The following is an 11,054-nucleotide window of genomic DNA, read 5'->3' as shown; positions in this document are numbered from 1 at the left end:
GTCAACCTGTATTATTTCAGTAGACATTGAAATGAGGATGCATCTTGCTGCCTTTCCAATGAAGCAAGTTTAATTTAGTAATAGGTGAAAAACCATCCCTACAAAGGTGTTAATCAGAGACTTGGCTTTGTGGACACTTTTCAGAGAACAAATTTGTTAGCATAAAAATAAAGCCAGAAAATGAAGAGCTGTTTAATCACTCAATTGTATTTTTTTGCCAGCATATTTTTTTTATCTGCAACCCACTGCTAAATTGTGCTTCCTAGCTGTTTTTTATAAAATCACTGAATCAAATCTAACTCTGATTACATCAGAGAAGGCCAGGTACCCTACACAATAAGAGGGGGTTTGAAATTTTGACTTGTCTACTTAAAGATTACCAAAATCTGAACACAAGGTCAAATACGTCCCTGGGTGGGATTGAACCACCAACCTTTTGGTTAATAGCCTTACACACTAACCAATTGCGCCACAGAGACACTTTGCAAAAGTACATACTGACAAAATCTAATAAGCATTCATCTAGAACGTTTCCTAGAAAAACTTTAAAAAGTCAATAATCTGGAGAGTTTTTGTAAGATGTTTCTTCCATCAACCAATGAAGAAACACATTGGTACTTTCCCATGATGAGTGAGTGCTTCAGGATCTTTTGCACTTACATGTGCAGCAGAGTACTGCAATGGAAGCATGCTGGGCCCATAACCCAGAGGTAGGCAGATTGAAACTATCCTTTGCTATATGCATTTTTTTTGTTAATTAAAGTAATCCAAAACTGGGATTGATATTTTGGCTCTTTTATTTTTACTTAAAGTACAATAACTTTTACCATTTTAATTTGTTTTGATAGTATATTGACAGTATTGTTTTCTTTCAAAAATCCACTTAATTTTCTTTACCCTATTATTAAAATGGTAATTGACAAAAACAAACTACATTGTCACCAGAAGAGCAATACAAAATGTACAAGTGATATATTAAAATCATCTTTCCAGCTTGAATTTCAATGATGCATTGGGGCAACGATTTTGTGAGAAACATCTTCACCCTTAAATAAAGATTTTCTTAATTCCTTACCTGTGTGCTAATTAGATATCACCTTGTTTTCACATTAAACAGACTTCCACATGAGAAAGCAGCAAGGATGCAGTGGCGTTAATGTTTCCTGGTGTCAACCTGTATTATTTCAGTAGACATTGAAATGAGGATGCATCTTGCTGCCTTTCCAATGAAGCAAGTTTAATTTAGTAATAGGTGAAAAACCATCCCTACAAAGGTGTTAATCAGAGACTTGGCTTTGTGGACACTTTTCAGAGAACAAATTTGTTAGCATAAAAATAAACCAGAAAATGAAGAGCTGTTTAATCACTCAATTGGATTTTTTTGCCAGCATATTTTTTTTTCTCTGCAACCCACTGCTAAATTGTGCTTCCTAGCTGTTTTTTTATAAAATCACTGAATCAAATCTAACTCTGATAACATCAGAGAAGGCCAGGTACCCTACACAATAAGAGGGGGTTTGAAATTTTGACTTGTCTACTTAAAGATCACCAAAATCTGAACACAAGGTCAATTACGTCCCTGGGTGGGATTGAACCCCCAACCTTTTGGTTAATAGCCTTACACACTAACCAATTGCGCCACAGAGACACTTTGCAAAAGTACATACTGACAAAATCTAATAAGCATTCATCTAGAACGTTTCCTAGAAAAACTTTAAAAAGTCAATAATCTGGAGAGTTTTTGTAAGATGTTTCTTCCATCAACCAATGAAGAAACACATTGGTACTTTCCCATGATGAGTGAGTGCTTCAGGATCTTTTGCACTTACATGTGCAGCAGAGTACTGCAATGGAAGCATGCTGGGCCCATAACCCAGAGGTAGGCAGATTGAAACTATCCTTTGCTATATGCATTTTTTTTGTTAATTAAAGTAATCCAAAACTGGGATTGATATTTTGGCTCTTTTATTTTTACTTAAAGTACAATAACTTTTACCATTTTAATTTGTTTTGATAGTATATTGACAGTATTGTTTTCTTTCAAAAATCCACTTAATTTTCTTTACCCTATTATTAAAATGGTAATTGACAAAAACAAACTACATTGTCACCAGAAGAGCAATACAAAATGTACAAGTGATATATTAAAATCATCTTTCCAGCTTGAATTTCAATGATGCATTAGGGCAACGATTTTGTGAGAAACATCTTCACCCTTAAATAAAGATTTTCTTAATTCCTTACCTGTGTGATAATTAGATATCACCTTGTTTTCACATTAAACAGACTTCCACATGAGAAAGCAGCAAGGATGCAGTGGCGTTAATGTTTCCTGGTGTCAACTTGTATTATTTCAGTAGACATTGAAATGAGGATGCATCTTGCTGCCTTTCCAATGAAGCAAGTTTAATTTAGTAATAGGTGAAAAACCATCCTTACAAAGGTGTTAATCAGAGACTTGGCTTTGTGAACACTTTTCAGAGAACAAATTTGTTAGCATAAAAATAAAGCCAGAAAATGAAGACCTGTTTAATCACTCAATTGGATTTTTCTGCCAGCATATTTTTTTTCTCTGCAACCCACTGCTAAATTGTGCTTCCTAGCTGTTTTTTATAAAATCACTGAATCAAATCTAACTCTGATTACATCAGAGAAGGCCAGGTACCCTACACAATAAGAGGGGGTTTGAAATTTTGACTTGTCTACTTAAATATCACCAAAATCTGATCACAAGGTCAATTACATTCCTGGGTGGGATTGAACCACCAACCTTTTGTTAATAGCCTTACACACTAACCAATTGCGCCACAGAGACACTTTGCAAAAGTACATACTAACAAAGGCTAATAAGCATTCATCTAGAACGTTTCCTAGAAAAACTTTAAAAAGTCAATATTCTGGAGAGTTTTTGTAAGATGTTTCTTCCATCAACCAATGAAGAAACACATTGGTACTTTCCCATGATGAGTGAGTGCTTCAGGATCTCTTGCACTTACATGTGCAGCAGAGTACTGCAATGGAAGCATGCTGGGCCCATAACCCAGAGGTAGGCAGATTGAAACTATCCTTTGCTATATGCATTTTTTTTGTTAATTTAAGTAATCCAAAACTGGGATTGATATTTTGGCTCTTTTATTTTTACTTAAAGTACAATAACTTTTACCATTTTAATTTGTTTTAATAGTATATTGACAGTATTGTTTTCTTTCAAAAATCCACTTAATTTTCTTTACCCTATTATTAAAATGGTAATTGACAAAAACAAACTACATTGTCACCAGAAGAGCAATACAAAATGTACAAGTGATATATTAAAATCATCTTTCCAGCTTGAATTTCAATGATGCATTGGGGCAACGATTTTGTGAGAAACATCTTCACCCTTAAATAAAGATTTTCTTAATTCCTTACCTGTGTGCTAATTAGATATCACCTTGTTTTCACATTAAACAGACTTCCACATGAGAAAGCAGCAAGGATGCAGTGGCGTTAATGTTTCCTGGTGTCAACCTGTATTATTTCAGTAGACATTGAAATGAGGATGCATCTTGCTGCCTTTCCAATGAAGCAAGTTTAATTTAGTAATAGGTGAAAAACCATCCCTACAAAGGTGTTAATCAGAGACTTGGCTTTGTGGACACTTTTCAGAGAACAAATTTGTTAGCATAAAAATAAAGCCAGAAAATGAAGAGCTGTTTAATCACTCAATTGTATTTTTTTGCCAGCATATTTTTTTTCTCTGCAACCCACTGCTAAATTGTGCTTCCTAGCTGTTTTTTATAAAATCACTGAATCAAATCTAACTCTGATTACATCAGAGAAGGCCAGGTACCCTACACAATAAGAGGGGGTTTGAAATTTTGACTTGTCTACTTAAAGATTACCAAAATCTGAACACAAGGTCAAATACGTCCCTGGGTGGGATTGAACCACCAACCTTTTGGTTAATAGCCTTACACACTAACCAATTGCGCCACAGAGACACTTTGCAAAAGTACATACTGACAAAATCTAATAAGCATTCATCTAGAACGTTTCCTAGAAAAACTTTAAAAAGTCAATAATCTGGAGAGTTTTTGTAAGATGTTTCTTCCATCAACCAATGAAGAAACACATTGGTACTTTCCCATGATGAGTGAGTGCTTCAGGATCTTTTGCACTTACATGTGCAGCAGAGTACTGCAATGGAAGCATGCTGGGCCCATAACCCAGAGGTAGGCAGATTGAAACTATCCTTTGCTATATGCATTTTTTTTGTTAATTAAAGTAATCCAAAACTGGGATTGATATTTTGGCTCTTTTATTTTTACTTAAAGTACAATAACTTTTACCATTTTAATTTGTTTTGATAGTATATTGACAGTATTGTTTTCTTTCAAAAATCCACTTAATTTTCTTTACCCTATTATTAAAATGGTAATTGACAAAAACAAACTACATTGTCACCAGAAGAGCAATACAAAATGTACAAGTGATATATTAAAATCATCTTTCCAGCTTGAATTTCAATGATGCATTAGGGCAACGATTTTGTGAGAAACATCTTCACCCTTAAATAAAGATTTTCTTAATTCCTTACCTGTGTGATAATTAGATATCACCTTGTTTTCACATTAAACAGACTTCCACATGAGAAAGCAGCAAGGATGCAGTGGCGTTAATGTTTCCTGGTGTCAACTTGTATTATTTCAGTAGACATTGAAATGAGGATGCATCTTGCTGCCTTTCCAATGAAGCAAGTTTAATTTAGTAATAGGTGAAAAACCATCCTTACAAAGGTGTTAATCAGAGACTTGGCTTTGTGAACACTTTTCAGAGAACAAATTTGTTAGCATAAAAATAAAGCCAGAAAATGAAGACCTGTTTAATCACTCAATTGGATTTTTCTGCCAGCATATTTTTTTTCTCTGCAACCCACTGCTAAATTGTGCTTCCTAGCTGTTTTTTATAAAATCACTGAATCAAATCTAACTCTGATTACATCAGAGAAGGCCAGGTACCCTACACAATAAGAGGGGGTTTGAAATTTTGACTTGTCTACTTAAATATCACCAAAATCTGATCACAAGGTCAATTACATTCCTGGGTGGGATTGAACCACCAACCTTTTGTTAATAGCCTTACACACTAACCAATTGCGCCACAGAGACACTTTGCAAAAGAACATACTAACAAAGGCTAATAAGCATTCATCTAGAACGTTTCCTAGAAAAACTTTAAAAAGTCAATATTCTGGAGAGTTTTTGTAAGATGTTTCTTCCATCAACCAACGAAGAAACACATTGGTACTTTCCCATGATGAGTGAGTGCTTCAGGATCTCTTGCACTTACATGTGCAGCAGAGTACTGCAATGGAAGCATGCTGGGCCCATAACCCAGAGGTAGGCAGATTGAAATTATCCTTTGCTATATGCATTTTTTTTTGTTAATTAAAGTAATCCAAAACTGGGATTGATATTTTGGCTCTTTTATTTTTACTTAAAGTACAATAACTTTTACCATTTTAATTTGTTTTAATAGTATATTGACAGTATTGTTTTCTTTCAAAAATCCACTTAATTTTCTTTACCCTATTATTAAAATGGTAATTGACAAAAACAAACTACATTGTCACCAGAAGAGCAATACAAAATGTACAAGTGATATATTAAAATCATCTTTCCAGCTTGAATTTCAATGATGCATTGGGGCAACGATTTTGTGAGAAACATCTTCACCCTTAAATAAAGATTTTCTTAATTCCTTACCTGTGTGCTAATTAGATATCACCTTGTTTTCACATTAAACAGACTTCCACATGAGAAAGCAGCAAGGATGCAGTGGCGTTAATGTTTCCTGGTGTCAACCTGTATTATTTCAGTAGACATTGAAATGAGGATGCATCTTGCTGCCTTTCCAATGAAGCAAGTTTAATTTAGTAATAGGTGAAAAACCATCCCTACAAAGGTGTTAATCAGAGACTTGGCTTTGTGGACACTTTTCAGAGAACAAATTTGTTAGCATAAAAATAAACCAGAAAATGAAGAGCTGTTTAATCACTCAATTGGATTTTTTTGCCAGCATATTTTTTTTCTCTGCAACCCACTGCTAAATTGTGCTTCCTAGCTGTTTTTTATAAAACCACTGAATCAAATCTAACTCTGATAACATCAGAGAAGGCCAGGTACCCTACACAATAAGATGGGGTTTGAAATTTTGACTTGTCTACTTAAATATCACCAAAATCTGATCACAAGGTCAATTACGTCGCTGGGTGGGATTGAACCACCAACCTTTTGGTTAATAACCTTACACACTAACCAATTGCGCCACAGAGACACTTTGCAAAAGTACATACTGACAAAGGCTAATAAGCATTCATCTAGAACGTTTCCTAGAAAAACTTTAAAAAGTCAATAATCTGGAGAGTTTTTGTAAGATGTTTCTTCCATCAACCAATGAAGAAACACATTGGTACTTTCCCATGATGAGTGAGTGCTTCAGGATCTCTTGCACTTACATGTGCAGCAGAGTACTGCAATGGAAGCATGCTGGGCCCATAACCCAGAGGTAGGCAGATTGAAACTATCCTTTGCTATATGCATTTTTTTTGTTAATTAAAGTAATCCAAAACTGGGATTGATATTTTGGCTCTTTTATTTTTACTTAAAGTACAATAACTTTTACCATTTTAATTTGTTTTGATAGTATATTGACAGTATTGTTTTCTTTCAAAAATCCACTTAATTTTCTTTACCCTATTATTAAAATGGTAATTGACAAATACAAACTACATTGTCACCAGAAGAGCAATACAAAATGTACAAGTGATATATTAAAATCATCTTTCCAGCTTGAATTTCAATGATGCATTGGGGCAACGATTTTGTGAGAAACATCTTCACCCTTAAATAAAGATTTTCTTAATTCCTTACCTGTGTGCTAATTAGATATCACCTTGTTTTCACATTAAACAGACTTCCACATGAGAAAGCAGCAAGGATGCAGTGGCGTTAATGTTTCCTGGTGTCAACCTGTATTATTTCAGTAGACATTGAAATGAGGATGCATCTTGCTGCCTTTCCAATGAAGCAAGTTTAATTTAGTAATAGGTGAAAAACCATCCCTACAAAGGTGTTAATCAGAGACTTGGCTTTGTGGACACTTTTCAGAGAACAAATTTGTTAGCATAAAAATAAAGCCAGAAAATGAAGAGCTGTTTAATCACTCAATTGTATTTTTTTGCCAGCATATTTTTTTTATCTGCAACCCACTGCTAAATTGTGCTTCCTAGCTGTTTTTTATAAAATCACTGAATCAAATCTAACTCTGATTACATCAGAGAAGGCCAGGTACCCTACACAATAAGAGGGGGTTTGACATTTTGACTTGTCTACTTAAATATCACCAAAATCTGATCACAAGGTCAATTACATTCCTGGGTGGGATTGAACCACCAACCTTTTGTTAATAGCCTTACACACTAACCAATTGCGCCACAGAGACACTTTGCAAAAGTACATACTAACAAAGGCTAATAAGCATTCATCTAGAACGTTTCCTAGAAAAACTTTAAAAAGTCAATATTCTGGAGAGTTTTTGTAAGATGTTTCTTCCATCAACCAACAAAGAAACACATTGGTACTTTCCCATGATGAGTGAGTGCTTCAGGATCTCTTGCACTTACATGTGCAGCAGAGTACTGCAATGGAAGCATGCTGGGCCCATAACCCAGAGGTAGGCAGATTGAAATTATCCTTTGCTATATGCATTTTTTTTTGTTAATTAAAGTAATCCAAAACTGGGATTGATATTTTTGCTCTTTTATTTTTACTTAAAGTACAATAACTTTTACCATTTTAATTTGTTTTAATAGTATATTGACAGTATTGTTTTCTTTCAAAAATCCACTTAATTTTCTTTACCCTATTATTAAAATGGTAATTGACAAAAACAAACTACATTGTCACCAGAAGAGCAATACAAAATGTACAAGTGATATATTAAAATCATCTTTCCAGCTTGAATTTCAATGATGCATTGGGGCAACGATTTTGTGAGAAACATCTTCACCCTTAAATAAAGATTTTCTTAATTCCTTACCTGTGTGCTAATTAGATATCACCTTGTTTTCACATTAAACAGACTTCCACATGAGAAAGCAGCAAGGATGCAGTGGCGTTAATGTTTCCTGGTGTCAACCTGTATTATTTCAGTAGACATTGAAATGAGGATGCATCTTGCTGCCTTTCCAATGAAGCAAGTTTAATTTAGTAATAGGTGAAAAACCATCCCTACAAAGGTGTTAATCAGAGACTTGGCTTTGTGGACACTTTTCAGAGAACAAATTTGTTAGCATAAAAATAAACCAGAAAATGAAGAGCTGTTTAATCACTCAATTGGATTTTTTTGCCAGCATATTTTTTTTCTCTGCAACCCACTGCTAAATTGTGCTTCCTAGCTGTTTTTTATAAAACCACTGAATCAAATCTAACTCTGATAACATCAGAGAAGGCCAGGTACCCTACACAATAAGATGGGGTTTGAAATTTTGACTTGTCTACTTAAATATCACCAAAATCTGATCACAAGGTCAATTACGTCGCTGGGTGGGATTGAACCACCAACCTTTTGGTTAATAGCCTTACACACTAACCAATTGCGCCACAGAGACACTTTGCAAAAGTACATACTGACAAAGGCTAATAAGCATTCATCTAGAACGTTTCCTAGAAAAACTTTAAAAAGTCAATAATCTGGAGAGTTTTTGTAAGATGTTTCTTCCATCAACCAATGAAGAAACACATTGGTACTTTCCCATGATGAGTGAGTGCTTCAGGATCTCTTGCACTTACATGTGCAGCAGAGTACTGCAATGGAAGCATGCTGGGCCCATAACCCAGAGGTAGGCAGATTGAAACTATCCTTTGCTATATGCATTTTTTTTGTTAATTAAAGTAATCCAAAACTGGGATTGATATTTTGGATCTTTTATTTTTACTTAAAGTACAATAACTTTTACCATTTTAATTTGTTTTGATAGTATATTGACAGTATTGTTTTCTTTCAAAAAACCACTTAATTTTCTTTACCCTATTATTAAAATGGTAATTGACAAAAACAAACTACATTGTCACCAGAAGAGCAATACAAAATGTACAAGTGATATATTAAAATCATCTTTCCAGCTTGAATTTCAATGATGCATTGGGGCAACGATTTTGTGAGAAACATCTTCACCCTTAAATAAAGATTTTCTTAATTCCTTACCTGTGTGCTAATTAGATATCACCTTGTTTTCACATTAAACAGACTTCCACATGAGAAAGCAGCAAGGATGCAGTGGCGTTAATGTTTCCTGGTGTCAACCTGTATTATTTCAGTAGACATTGAAATGAGGATGCATCTTGCTGCCTTTCCAATGAAGCAAGTTTAATTTAGTAATAGGTGAAAAACCATCCTTACAAAGGTGTTAATCAGAGACTTGGCTTTGTGGACACTTTTCAGAGAACAAATTTGTTAGCATAAAAATAAAGCCAGAAAATGAAGAGCTGTTTATTCACTCAATTGGATTTTTCTGCCAGCATATTTTTTTTCTCTGCAACCTACTGCTAAATTGTGCTTCCTAGCTGTTTTTATAAAATCACTGAATCAAATCTAACTCTGATTACATCAGGGAAGGCCAGGTACCCACACCATAACAGGGGGTTTGAAATTTTGACTTGTCTACTTAAATATCACCAAAATCTGATCACAAGGTCAATTACATCCCTGGGTGGGATTGAACCACCAACCTTTTGGTTAATAGCCGAACACACTAACTGATTGCGCCACAGAGACACTTTGCAAAAAGTACATACTGACAAAGGCTAATAAGCATTCATCTAGAACGTTTCCTAGAAAAACTTTAAAAAGTCAATAATCTGGAGAGTTTTTGTAAGATGTTTCTTCCATCAACCAACGAAGAAACACATTGGTACTTTCCCACGATGAGTGAGTGCTTCAGGATCTCTTGCACTTACATGTGCAGCAGAGTACTGCAATGGAAGCATGCTGGGCCGATAACCCAGAGGTAGGCAGATTGAAACTATCCTCTGCTATATGCATTTTTTTTTAATTAAAGTAATCCAAAATTGGGATTGATATTTTGGCTCTTTTATTTTTACTTAAAGTACAATAACTTTTACCATTTTAATTTGTTTAATAGTATATTGACAGTATTGTTTTCTTTCAAAAATCCACTTCATTTTCTTTACCCTATTATTAAAATGGTAATTGACAAAAACAAACTACATTGTCACCAGAAGAGCAATACAAAATGTACAAGTGATATATTAAAATCATCTTTCCAGCTTGAATTTCAATGATGCATTTGGGCAACGATTTTGTGAGAAACATCTTCACCCTTAAATAAAGATTTTCTTAATTCCTTACCTGTGTGCTAATTAGATATCACCTTGTTTTCACATTAAACAGACTTCCACATGAGAAAGCAGCAAGGATGCAGTGGCGTTAATGTTTCCTGGTGTCAACCTGTATTATTTCAGTAGATATTGAAATGACGATGCATCTTGCTGCCTTTCCAATGAAGCAAGTTTAATTTAGTAATAGGTGAAAAACCATCCCTACAAAGGTGTTAATCAGATACTTGGCTTTGTGGACACTTTTCAGAGAACAAATTTGTTAGCATAAAAATAAAGCCAGAAAATGAAGAGCTGTTTAATCACTCAATTGGATTTTTTTGCAAGCATATTTCTTTTTCTCTGCAACCCACTGCTAAATTGTGCTTCCTAGCTGTTTTTTTTTCTAAAATCACTTAATCAAATCTAACTCTGATTACATCAGAGAAGGCAAGGTACCCTACACCACAAGAGGGGGTTTGAAATTTTGACTTGTCTACTTAAAGATCACCAAAATCTGATAACAAGGTAAATTATGTCCCTGGGTGGGATTGAACCACCAACCTTTTGGATAATAACCGAACACGCTAACTGATTGCGCCACAGAGACACTTTGCAAACGTACATTCTGACAAACGCTAATAAGCATTCATCTAGAACGTTTCCTAGAAAAAC

Source organism: Pseudophryne corroboree, unplaced genomic scaffold, assembly GCF_028390025.1.
Source record: "Pseudophryne corroboree isolate aPseCor3 unplaced genomic scaffold, aPseCor3.hap2 scaffold_2253, whole genome shotgun sequence".
In the NCBI taxonomy this organism is placed as follows: Eukaryota; Metazoa; Chordata; class Amphibia; order Anura; family Myobatrachidae; genus Pseudophryne; species Pseudophryne corroboree.
Note: the sequence above shows the minus strand (reverse complement) of the source record.